This window comes from Schistocerca nitens, chromosome 4 (genome assembly GCF_023898315.1).
Source record: "Schistocerca nitens isolate TAMUIC-IGC-003100 chromosome 4, iqSchNite1.1, whole genome shotgun sequence".
Taxonomy (NCBI): domain Eukaryota; kingdom Metazoa; phylum Arthropoda; class Insecta; order Orthoptera; family Acrididae; genus Schistocerca; species Schistocerca nitens.
Window position 1 is genome coordinate 314784203 of NC_064617.1, and position 13969 is coordinate 314798171.

At 43.3% G+C, this 13969-nt stretch overlaps 1 protein-coding gene and 1 pseudogene across 1 annotated transcript in view; one reads left to right on the forward strand and one right to left on the reverse strand.

The window, feature by feature from the left end:
* Positions 1 to 13969, reverse strand: part of LOC126252274 (uncharacterized) — a gene marked incomplete at both ends in the record, with an annotated part of 54045 nt that overhangs the window by 6109 nt on the left and 33967 nt on the right. The window lies entirely within an intron of this gene.
* LOC126254714 (5S ribosomal RNA) lies at positions 2214 to 2331 on the forward strand (annotated as a pseudogene).

A 13969-nucleotide genomic window follows, 5' to 3' on the forward strand; every position in this document is an offset into this window, starting at 1 on the left:
GCGCTTCAATCTGGAACCGCGAGACCGCTACGGTCGCAGGTTAGAATCCTGCCTCGGGCATGGATATGTGTGATGTCCTTAGGTTAGTTAGATTTAAGTAGTTCTAAGTTCTAGGGGACTGATGACCTCAGCAGTTGAGTCCCATAGTGCTCAGAGCCGTTTTTTTACGCATTCAGCCATTGAGACAGGTGCGAAACGCTCGTCGTTGTAGTAATTCTACCGACGTGGACTTCTTACCTTTCAACCGTTTGTACTTGCTCGAATGATGGTTTTCACAGTAAATGACACGATAAGTTAAACTGCAATGTATCACGACAAGTACTGTGTCCTAATTATTATAGTGTCTCTATTTGACGATATAAACAAAAACCTGAAGCTCCAGAGACCGGCAGAGTTGTAAATACTGGCGCATCTGAACTTGGGCATGTGCAATGCTCTGTTCTTGTTCTCTCTATTATTAGGGCCGGGCAATCAGTTTGCCTCTCACAGTACTGCGGTGTGACGGCCAGAGCCCTTCTATTCGCGGGATGTTGAAAGCTAGGGAAGGGGAGAGGGAGGGCGGGCACGTCTGGCCATCGTGTTTTGAAAGCATGTTCTAGAACACGTTATTTTACGCTAAACAGAGTAAGTGATACAAGTACATAATATGTCTACCTCAGAGACACACGCGTTCAACATTTTCGTTACAATATTCTTATACTTTGAGAGACGAAATAGTGAAGGTAGCAGAGGATCAAGTTGGTAAAACGACGAGGACTAATAGAAATCTTTGGGTAACAGAAGAGATATTGAATTTAATTGATGAAAGGAGAAACTATAAAACTGTAGTAAATGAAGCAGGCAAAAAGGAATACGAACGTCTCAAAAATGAGATCGACAGGAAGTGCAAAATGGCTAAGCAGGGACGGCTAAGGGACAAATTTAAGGATGTAGAGGCTTATCTCACTAGGGGTAAGATAGATACTGCCTACAGCAAATTAAAGAGACCTTTAAAGAAAAGAGAACCACTTGCATGAATATCAAGAACACAGATGGAAACTCAGTTCTAAGCAAAGAAGGGAAAGCAGAAAGATGGAAGGATTATATAGAGGGTCTATACAAGGGCGATGTTCTTGAGCACAATATTGTAGAAATGGAAGAGAATGTAGATGAAGATGAAGATGAAATGAGAGATATGATACTGCGTGAAGAGTTTGACTGAGCACTGAAAGAGCTAAGTCGAAACAAGACCCCGGGAGTAAACAACATTCCATTAGAACTAATGACAGCCATGGGAGAGCCAGTCCTGACAAAACTCTACCATCTGGTGAGCAAAATGTATGAGACAAGCGAAATACCCTCAGACCTCAAGAAGAAAATAATAATTCCAACCCCAAAGACAGCAGATGTTGACAGATGAGAAAATTACCGAACTATCAGTTAAATAAGCCACTGCTGCAAAATACTAACACGAATTCTTTACAGACGAATGGAAAAACTGGTAGAAGCCGACCTCGCGAAGAATCAGTTTGGATTCCGTAGAAATGTTGGAACACGTGAGGCAATACTGACCCTACGACTTATCTTAGAAAATAGATTAAAGGAAACCTATGTTTCTAAGAGATAAAGTTTTTGACAATGTTGACTGGAATACTCTCTTTCAAATTCTGAAGGTGGCAGGGATAAAATACAGGGAGCGAAAGGCTATTTACAATTTGTACAGAAACCAGATGGCAGTTATAAGAGTCGAGGGACATGAAAGGGAAGCAGTGGTTGGGAAGGGAGTGAGACAACGTTGTAGCCTCTCCCCGATCAATCTGTATATTGAGCAAGCAGTAAAGGAAACAAAAGAAAAATTTGGAGTAGGAATTAAAATCCATGGAGAACAAATAAAAACTTTGAGGTTCGCTGGTGACATTGTAAATCTGTCAGAGACAGCAAAGGACTTGGAAGAGCAGTTGAACGGAATGGACAGTGTCTTGAAACGAGGATATAAGATGAACATCAACAAAAGCAAAACGTAAATAATGGAATGTAGTCGAATTAAATGGGGTGATGATGCGGGAATTAGATTAGAAAACTAGAGGCTTAATATAGTAAGTGAGTATTGCTATTTGGGGAGCAAAATAACTGATGATGGTCGAAGTAGAGAGGATATAAAATGTAGACTCGCAATGGCAAAGAAAGCATTTCTGAAGAAGAGAAATTTTTTAACATCGAGTATAGATTTAACTGTCAACGGCCTTGCCGCAGTGGATGCACCGGTTCCCGTCAGATCACCGAAGTTAAGCGCTGTCGGGCGTGGCCGGCACTTGGATGGGTGACCCTCCGGGCCGCCATGTGCTGTTGCCATTTTTCGGGGTGCACTCAGCCTCGTGATTCCAACTGAGGAGCTACTCGACCGAATAGTAGCGGCTCCGGTCAAAGAAAACCATCGTAACGACCGGGAGAGCGGTGTGCTGACCACACGCCCCTCCTATCCGCATCCTCAACTGAGGATGACACGGCGGTCGGATGGTCCCGATGGGCCACTTGTGGCCTGATGACGGAGTGCATAGATTTAAGTGTCAGGAAGTCGTTTCTGAAAGTATTTGTATGGAGTGTAGCCATGTATGGAAGTGAAACGTGGACGATAAATAGTTTGGACAACAAGAGAATAGAAGCTTTCGAAATGTGGTGCTTTAGAATAATGTTGAAGATTAGATTGGTAGATCACGTAACTAATGAGGTGTTGAACAGAACTGGAGAGAAGAGAAATTTGTGGGACAACTTAGCTAGAAGAAGGGATCGGTTGGTAGGGCATATTCTGAGGCATCAAGGGGTCACCAATTTAGTATTGGAGGGCAGCGTGGAGGGTAAAAATCGCAGAGGGAGACTAACAGATGAATACACTAAACAGATTCAGAAGGATGTAGGTTGCAGTAGGTACTGTGAGATGAAGAACCTTGCGCAGGATAGGGTAGTATGGGGAGCTGCATCAAACCAGTCTCTGGACTGAAGACCGCAACAACAACATTCTCGTACTGACATTTTGCAGTTTCAGTCTATGTGTGCCGCAAAAATCGACATGAATAAACCCTAAACAACTGAAGAATTATTATGAAATGATGTTAAAGATCTTCGATTTGATGTTTATTGATGCCAATCATGTTGAAGAACAGCGCATCTCCTGCAAATGTAGCTCATTTTAATAGTGCCACCTTTCTGATACAAGGAAAATAATGTGCAAGAGCGATGTTAGTAATTAAACAGCGCTACGCTACTTCTGTAATGACACTCATTCTTTTTATTCATTCACACTGCATTTGTGAATAACGACGTTAAGATGTTCAAAGCAAAGAAATCTATGGAAGTTTAGACACTGCCCATTTTGAAGTAGTATTTCACAATCCTGTTACTCAGTCCGTTGTTCAGTACTTCGTGGTCAAGAAGTGAGCGGGGTGATGGACAAACAAATGCTGCACGCGGAATTGTGAAACCTGTACTTTCAGAAGGTCATGACTGCGTACTACCAGAACTGTGGTCAACACTTTTGCACGGGACCAGTGCTCGGTTCAAAAATGGCTCTGAGCACTATGGGACTTAACTTCTGAGGTTATCAGTCCCCTAGAACTTAGAACTACTTAAACCTAACTAACCTAAGGACATCACACACACCCATGCCCGAGGCAGGATTCGAACCTGCGACCGTAGCGGTGGGGCGTTCCAGACTGTAGCGCCTAGAACCGCTCGGCCACCCCGGCCGGCACGAGTGCTGGGGCTGACACCTTGTAAGTGTCCTTTTTTCTCCTCAGAGTCCTATCTGCTCCCTACAGGTAAATTTCGTAAGCCATAAGCTATCAAAACTTTCATTTTTACTTCGTTATTTCTCTCAAACTCTCATACTAGCAGTAATAAAATATTTAAGAACTTAGGTTTTGATTTATTTAAAGATTGAATAATAAAACACTGCAGATTACGTATTTTCCTGGTACAGTGGCTACCATTTCCACTCGTATTTTATGTGATGGCAGAGTGTGTTGTCCTATCTCTCTTCCCCTGCAGTCGTCTTTTTACGATTTCAATATACTGCGCCTCTTTCATTGTTCACAGCTTGACAATCACGTAAACAACGACTCACATCAAAATATGGACTGGACAAGTTCTCGAAATCGATTTCATTTTGTGCTGCATCGAAATGAAGTTTATGTTTCAACAACACATTGGTCACCTACACTACGCTGTGCGGATGTAATGTACTTCACTGAAAAATATGTGCATTCTCAAATGTGAAAAAAATTATCGTCTAAGAGCGAAGTTGTCGAATTATGGGTACAAATCTCGGGGGCGTAACTTACATAATTCCTGCACTTATTTCTTTTCTGGGTACCATGAATGGATCATTTTGTTAACTGCACTTCTTCTTGGAGATCTCTTCTGACACTTAGAAGACAAATTTTGATTGGATTATTAAAGAAAATTACATCCGGATCTGGAGATGTATAATCTTTTAAGCGGCTATGAAGCTCTTGGAGACTTCGTTAATAATCGAAACAAATCCTGAAAATTTAGCGCGCTTGTATTCTTGTTTCAATTCATACAAACTCTCGAAGTGACGATTATTTTCCTAGTTTCGTTGCAATTTAAACAACGTAAGTTAACGCCAGAATCCATTAACATCCGCTGACACATCAGAAAAAGTTTTGTCCCTTTGCGTACATTGAAATTATTTAAGTAATTTGTATAATCTGTTGGGATTGCTAATTGTGATTATTCAGTTTATTTTCCAAAACGGTGGTATTAGATTTTACCTCTTCCTTGTAATCCGTATTTCCCTTCAACTACTTCCAAACACTGTCTACATTTTTCGTGAAATAGTTATCAATTTCCTCCCGTATCACACTCGTAATTTTCGCTAGATCTTACAAGGCGGAAAGCAGTTTTTTCCACATACTGCTTCTCGATAAATAATGCAATGCAAAATTAAATAATGTATATCGTCTTTAGGATTCCGTAACTCGATCGGTAAAAACAAAATCTTCAGAGAACCACTTTGTTGTTTGTGTGTCTGACAGTCCACGTGCTAAGAACCCTTTTTTTCTCTAGGTAGAGGTATCAAGTAGACATTAACGTCTAGTACTAAGGTCTAAAGCCCCTAGGCGGTGTAAAATTTTAAGCTAGTAAGTTAACGTAACCAAAAGATGCGGACCTTAGGCCACATATTTTTATACTCGCAAAATCAATTACCCAAAACCTCATGGGAACTTTCCGTAGACCTACAATCATAAAATTTGGCAAGAAGCAAAGTTTCACAGTACAAGCAAAGGAAAAAATTCTAAAAATGTTGATTTGTAATTATATTACATAAAAGATATTTTTTGCCATTTGTTGTTTGAATGCCTGTCTGTCCATCCGTTAAGACACCTTTCTCCTCACGAACGAGTACAGGTATCAAGTTGAAATATATGCCAAATACTAAAGTCTACAGTTGCTCGCCGGAGCAAGAAATTTAGACTTATAACGCAATGTAATTAAAAGACACGGCCATTTATGTTCAGCCAGAACGTTATGACCACCTACCTAATACACGGTATGTCCACCTTTGGCACGAATAACAGCGGCGACGCGTTGCGACATGGAAGCAATGAGGCTTTGGTAGGACGTTAGAGGAAGTTGGCACCACATCTGCACACGTAAGTTACCTCTGGCAAGGGGGCGCTGAGCTCAGATGCCACGTTCAGTCACATCCCAGATGTGTTCGATCAGGTTCAGATCTGCCGAGTTGGTGCGCCAACACATCAACTGGAACTCGCCACTGTGTTCCTCGAACCACTTCATCACACTCCTTGCCTTGTGACACGGTGCAGTATCTTGTTGAAAAATGCCACTGCCGTCGGGAAACATGATCGTTAAGATGGGCTGCACGTGGTCTACAGCCAGCGTACGATACTCCTTGGCTGCCATGCTGCCTTGTACGAGCGCCACTGGAACCATGGATGCCCACGTGAATGTTCTCCAGAGCATAATGGTGCCTCCGTAGCAAAGCACAGGTGTCAGGAAACCGTTCCCCTAGAAGACGGCGGATTCGCGCCCTCCCATCGGCATGGCGAAGAAGGCATCGGGATTCATCAGACCATGCAACGCTCTGCCACTGTGCCAACGTCCAGTGCCGATGGTCACGGGCCGATTCAGTCGTAGTTGCTGACGTCGTGGTGTTAATATTGACACAGACATGGGTCGTGTGCTGCGGAGGCCCATCGTCACGAGTGTCCGGTGCCCTGTGTCTTCAGACAAACTTGTACTTCGCGCAGCATTAAAGTCTCATGTTAGTCCGCCACAGTTCGCCGCCAGTCCTCTCTTATCAGTCTGCCCAGCCTACGACGTGCGACATCTGTAACGAGCGGTTGCCACCCAAACCCACGACGTCTGGACTTGGTTTCACCGCGTGTAGAAGACACTCACCACAGCACTCCTCGAACACCCGGCAAGTCGTGCAGTTTCCGATATGCTCGTGCCGAGCCGCCGGGACATCGCAATCTGCACTTGCTCAAACTCACAAGGGAACCTCCCCATCGCACCCCCCCTCTGATTTAGTTATAAGTTGGCACAGTGGATAGGCCTTGAAAAACTGAACACAGATCAATCGAGAAAACAGGAAGAAGTTGTGTGAAACTATGAAAAAAAAAGCAAAATATACAAACTGAGTAGTCCATGTGTAAGATAAGCAACATATAGGATACAGTGAGCAAAGGAGCGCCGTGGTCCCGTGGTTAGCGTGAGTAGCTGCGGATCGAGGGGTCTTTGGTTCAATTCTTCCCTCGAGTGAAAATTTTACTTTCTTTATTTTCGCAAAGTTATGATCTGTCCGTTCGTTCATTGACGTCTCTGTTCACTGTAATAAGTTTAGTGTCTGTGTTTTGTGACCGCACCGGAAAACCGTGCGAGTAGTAGACGAAAGGACGTGCCTCTCCAGTGGGAACCGAAAACGTTTGATCGCAAGGTCATGGGTCAACCGATTCCTCACAGGAAAACACGTCTGATATATTATATACGCCACTGGTGACTGCATGTGCGTCACATGACAGGAATATGTTGTCGACCCACCTAATTTGTACACTTGGCGAATGGGTAAAAGGATTCTTCTACCTAGCCCGATTTAGGTTTTCTTGTGGATGTGATAATCACTCCCAAAAAAGTGATAAAAACATAAGAGTTTGTCACGTAAACTGAAAATAAAAAATTAAAATTTTCACTCGAGGAGAGGCTTGAACCCACGACCTCTCGTCCCGCAGCTGCTCACGCTAACCATGGGACCACGGCGCTCCTTTGCTTACGCTTTCCTAGATGTTGCCTATATTGTGCATGGACTACTCAGTTTGTATATTTTGCTTTTTTTTCATAGTTCCACACAACTTCTTCCTGTTTTCTCGATTGATCTGTGTTTAGTTTTTCAAGGCCTGTCCACTGTGCCAACTTATAACTAAATCTGAGGGGGGTGCGATGGGGATGTTCCCTTGTCAGATAGATCGTGCGCCTTAATCATTCTGCACACGGACAGCACGCTCTCTGATACTACGTATACAGTGCGTGTGTCTAACTAGCAGTAATTCCTCGCCAGGTGACGCTGATATCGCCTGGATGCATTTATATCGACAGCAGGTCGGTGGTCACAATGTTTTCGCTGATCAGTTTATACCTGCATCCTTGAGCCCCCTATTACCAGATGTACATCTAGCGGTTTTAGGCTGACGCCCCCGGTTACAGGAGTCAAGGATAAAACTTTGTTAATAATTATAATACAAAGTAATATCACCAGTTACAGTTACATTCTCAGCTAGTACACCAAGTCCTTTCATCCATACATGTATTTTTTCATCATTAGACACTTTTCTACATGAGCGAGTATACAAAGTAAAAGGCATATTACTATAGACAAAACTAGGTCTAATTTGCGTCTTCGGGTCGATTCGACAATGCCAGGTCTTGTAGGCGATGACATCTCGATCGGCAAATTATTCTGGTCCAGGTAGCGATGCGTTCTCACAGAGGACAATTGCGAGTGTAAACCACCCACTGCCAGCTGCACCAGTTGCGACATCAAGTGAAAAATTAACTCGACATCCACGGGAAAAAAACAGGTCCGTTAAGAGTAACAGATTGTGTTTATACTTTGATACTGGCAAACTATCTACAAACACATTTAAGTTTGTATGGAAATCTCAGAGCTCGGGTCCTACTCGAACTCGTCCGGTTTTCTTCTTAATCGACGTATGAAGCCATTTTAACTACTTGGTTCAAAAGGCTCTGACTACTGTTGCACTTAACTTCTGAGGTCGTCAGTCCCCTGGAATTTAGAACTACTTAAACCTAACTAACCTAAGGACATCACACACATCCATGCCCGAGGCAGGATTCTAACCTGCGACCGTAGCGGTCACGCGGTTCCAGACTGTAGCGCCTAGAACTGCTCGGCCACCCCGGCCGGCTTTTAACTACTTTTCATAGCTAGTGCACCATCGGTGCATCGGTGAAAATTGCAGATCAGTTCTGAAAACCACCAATTTTGTAAGCATATTTATTAAAAGCTTTAAAATATCCAACCCTGTTGTTCTGACCACGTAACTAGAACGAGCAAGTCTCCTTTAATACAGATAAACAAGCAAAATTGTTGGTTACGACGTGGTCATGGCGGTATCCTGCCGACAGATTTGAATGGAGGGTGAAGCACTCATTGGAGGAAATGCCTACTGAGTAACACTTCGACAGGCCCTAGCCTGCTGCATAAGGTTGCACAAGGTTTATTGCAATAAGCGTCGTCTAGGATTCGTTACCACTAATGTTCTTTTCTTCAGAAGGACGAAAGTCATGTATAATATTTTAGACATCACGAAATAAACATCCAAAATAACCAAAAAATTATTAGAAAAGTTGTCATTTAAATGTTTATTTCTTAATATGTTTAAAACATCGTAGGAGAAGATACCACTAGTGATACTGAAACCTGGTCGAAGCTTATTGTAATAAATCGTAGGCAACCGATCGGCTATATGCATCATTTATTGAAAGTCTATTTACGCTTGTTTCTGTCAGCCATGCTTAAATTTGTGAAAAAGTAGTTATGCAGACGATGTTTTACATTCTTTACTACTCATTTAGTATTTCCTGATCCAACCTCTTGACTTGGTTTGGATCTGTATGTCGTACTTCGACATCTGAAACAATTCCATACTGCTCGACATCAGCATTTTAGGCCGCCGTATAAACATATACAGGCTAGAAAGTCTCATCCGGTTTGCTGCCGAATATACAGGCTATTTCAGGAGCGAGAGTAAATATCTCAGCAGGTGATAGTACTGAATAATTGAAATAAAACATTTCATACAGCATGTGTCCAATTTTTATTGCTAAAATAGGTGGTTAAGTAGATAAGCTTAAACTCTAGCCCTCGTACTCCAGGTTTTATGGTTTTATTTATCGACTGTCATTTTCGTTTTCGAATTCAAGTTATGAAGTTGCCCAAGAGTTTACATAACGGAATTTTTCGGCTGTGGTTGTTGATTTGTTGTCCAGTCTTACAGTATAACTTAAGCATCAGTTTACAGGAACCCATTACCTGTAATTTCTTGAACACGAGTTGCCAGTATTATTGGAACTGGTTCCTTTGGCTGCAAGGATGGGTGTCTTCTTCCAGCACGATGGGGCCTCTACGCATTCCAGCAGTCAGGTGACACTCCATAAAAAGCTAACACTCCCCGGGACATGGATCGGTAGAAACGGTCACGTTTCATGGCCACCAATGTCCCTGGAGACGTATGTAATGTAAGGATGCAGTCTCGCGGCGGTAACACTGAATAAAAAGTGCTCCAATCGTGTAAAGTAATTAAAATTTCAGAAGCTTTCGGCCAAACACTCCTTGACCATTGTCAAGTGGTATGACTGCCAATGGGCTGCTGGTACGCCTCTAACACACACTAGGTGCCGGCTATGACGACTCGGGTGCCTGCGGCATCGCCATATACGGTCCTGCGTGGACTACCAGATGGAAAGCGTTGCAATGTATAGCCCTCAGCTCCTGCAAACCTTTTCATGGAGAATTTTGAAGATATTGCCTTTCGATGCGTTGACGACAGTTCCGTCATTTGGCCTCACGGACGTGAGGACGTGACTTGAATAGTTCTTCGAACGCCTCAACTGTATTAACACTAACATCCAGTTACCCATGGAGGTAGAAAAATGCGATGCGTTGCAATTCCTCGACGTTCTCGTCCGCCGCATACGAAATCGATCCCTTGGCCACAATGTTTATAGAAAACCCACACACACACAAAATCAAATCGATCTTCAGGCCTCCGACGAAAATCCGCCAATTACTGAGACGCATCAGGTCTCGGAACTACTGAGATCTGCTAGATACCTTGCGAGGGTGGTGAATCGTATGTCAGATAAACAGTACGCACTGTGGAACAACGCAGGAAGGAGGTTTTATGGCCTGTGCTACCCTGATGATTACGATGTTGGGTTCATGAGGCGCTCAACTGCTCCGTCATCAGCACCCGTACAAAGTCCCAATTTTTACACAGTCCAATTGTTTTACTCAGTCCAATCTAGCCACTGTCACGAATGATGATGATGATGATGAAGTGATGAGCACAAGAAGATCACTCAGCCACTGGCGGAAAAAATCCCCAACTCGGCTGGGAACCGAACACGGGACGTCGTGATCCAGAGGCAGCAACCACAGTCATTTGCGACTTCAGTGGTGTCTATCGAGAGCTCATTGGAGAATATGGTGGAGACCTATTGTGTTTTATGATGAAATCTGGTTCTGCCTCGCGCCAGTGATGGCCGTATGTTCGTTATAAAGAGCCCAGTTGAAGGCCTGCAGCCGGCCGAAGTGGCCGAGCGGGTCTAGGCGCTACAGTTTTGACCCGGGTGACCGCTGCGGTCGCAGGTTCGAATTCTGCCTCAGGCATGGATGTGTGTGATGTCCTTAGGTTAGTTAGGTTCAAGTAGTTCTAAGTTCTAGGGGACTGATGACCTCAGAAGTTAAGTCCCATAGTGCTCAGAGCCATTTGAACCATTTGAAGGCCTGCAACCAACGAGTGTGCGTGCTAGACACATTCGAGCTACATCTGGAGTTAAGGTCTGGGGTGCGATTTCGTATGTCAGCCCGAGCACTCTTGTGGTTGTCCAACGCTCCTGACTGGAAATTTTGTCAGTCTAGTGATTCGACGTGTTATGCTGAGATTCATGAACAGAATCCCAGGGGGTGTTCTCGGAAAGGATAACGATCTCTCACATGCGGTACCCGTGGCCTAGGGGTAGCGTCTTTGATTCATAATCAAAACGTCTTCGGTCCCGGGTTCGATCCCCGCCACTGCCTAAATTTTGATAAATAATCAGCATTGGCGGCCGAAGACTTCCGGCATAACAAGTCAGCCTCATTCTACCAACGGCCTTGTCAAAGAGGGCGGAGGAGCGGATAGAGGTTCAGGGCACTCTCTTGTCCTAGGGGTGCGAAATTGCCCCTATAGGCGGAAGAATCAGCAATGATCAACGACATTAGGATGCAGAAGACAATGGAAACCACTGCATTAAAGACACGTAACGTGTATCCACAGGACATGTGGCCTGTAATTGAAGAAGTATCATGATCTCTCCACTGGCAAAAGATTCCGGAATTGTCCCCCATTCGGATCTCCGGGAGGGGACTGCCAAGGGGGAGGTTACCATGAGAAAAAGATTGAATAATCAACGAAAGGATAACGTTCTACGAGTCGGGGCGTGGAATGTCAGAAGCTTGAACGTGGTAGGGAAACTAGAAAATCTGAAAAGGGAAATGCAAAGGCTCAATCTAGATATAGTAGGGGTCAGTGAAGTGAAGTGGAAGGAAGACAAGGATTTCTGGTCAGATGAGTATCGGATAATATCAACAGCAGCAGAAAATGGTATAACAGGTGTAGAATTCGTTATGAATAGGAAGGTAGGGCAGAGGGTGTGTTACTGTGAACAATTCAGTGACCAGGTTGTTCTAATCAGAATCGACAGCAGACCAACACCGACAACGATAGTTCAGGTATACATGCCGACGTCGCAAGCTGAAGATGAACAGATAGAGAAAGTGTATGAGGATATTGAAAGGGTAATGCAGTATGTAAATGGGGACGAAAATCTAATAGTCATGGGCGACTGGAATGCAGTTGTAGGGGAAGGAGTAGAAGAAAAGGTTACAAGAGAATATGGGCTTGGGACAAGGACTGAAAGAGGAGAAAGACTAATTGAGTTCTGTAACAAGTTTCAGCTAGTAATAGCGAATACCCTGTTCAAGAATCACAAGAGCAGGAGGTATACTTGGAAAAGGCCGGGAGATACGGGAAGATTTCAATTAGATTACATCATGATCAGACAGAGATTCCGAAATCAGATACTGTAAGGCGTACCCAGGAGCAGATTTAGACTCAGATCACAATATAGTAGTGATGAAGAGTAGGCTGAAGTTCAAGACATTAGTCAGGAAGAATCAATACGCAAAGAAGTGGGATACGAAAGTAGTAAGGAATGACGAGATACGTTTGAAGTTCTCTAACGCTATAGATACAGCAATAAGGAATAGCGCAGTAGGCAGTACAGTTGAAGAGGAATGGTCTCTAAAAAGGGCCATCACAGAAGCTGGGAAGGAAAACATAGGTACAAAGAAGATAGCTGCGATGAAACCATGGGTAACAGAAGAAATACTTCAATTGATTGATGAAAGGAGGAAGTACAAACATGTTCCAAAAAAATCAGGAATAAAGAAATACAAGTCGCTGAGGAATGAAATAAATAAGAAGTGCAGGGAAGCTAAGACGAAACGGCTGCAGGAATAATGTGAAGACATCGAAAAAGATATGATTGTCGGAAGGACAGACTCAGCATACAGGAAAGTCAAAACAACCTTTGGTGACATTAAAAGCAACGGTGGTAACATTAAGAGTGCAACGGGAATTCGACGGTTAAATGCAGAGGAGAGAGCAGATAGGTGGAAAGAATACATTGAAAGCCTCTATGAGGGTGAAGATTTGTCTGATGTGATAGAAGAAGAAACAGGAGTCGATTTAGAAGAGATAGGTGATCCAGTATTAGAATCGGAATTTAAAAGAGCTTTGGAGGACTTACGGTCAAATAAGGCAGAAGGGAAAGATAACATTCCATCAGCATTTCTAAAATCATTGGGGGAAGTGGCAACAAAACGACTATTCACGTTGGTGTGTAGAATATATGAGTCTGGCGACATACCATCTGACTTTCGGAAAAGCATCATCCACACAATTCCGAAGACGGCAAGAGCTGACAAGTGCGAGAATTATCGCACAATCAGCTTAACAGCTCATGCATCGAAGCTGCTTACAAGAATAATATACAGAAGAATGGAAAAGAAAATTGAGAATGCGCTAGGTGACGATCAGTTTGGCTTTAGGAAAAAAGGGAGGGGTGAGGCAATTCTGACGTTACGGCTAATAATTGAAGCAAGGCTAAAGAAAAATCAAGACACTTTCATAGGATTTGTCGACCTGGAAAAAGCGTTCGACAATATAAAATGGTGAAAGCTGTTCGAGATTCCGAAAAAAGTAGGGGTAAGCTATAGCGAGAGACGGGTCATATACAATATGTACAACAACCAAGAGGCAATAATAAGAGTGGACGATCAAGAACGAAGTGCTCGTATTAAGAAGGGTGTAAGACAAGGCTGTAACCTTTCGCCCCTACTCTTTAATCTGTACATCGAGGAAGCAATGATGGAAATAAAAGAAAGGTTCAGGAGTGGAAATAAAATACAAGGTGAAAGGATATCAATGATACGATTCGCTGATGACATTGCTATCCTGAGTGAAAGTGAAGAAGAATTAAATGATCTGCTGAACGGAATGAACAGTCTAATGAGTACACAGTATGGTTTGAGAGTAAATCGGAGAAAGACGAAGGTAATGAGAAGTAGTAGAAATGAGAACAGCGAGAAACTTAACATCAGGAT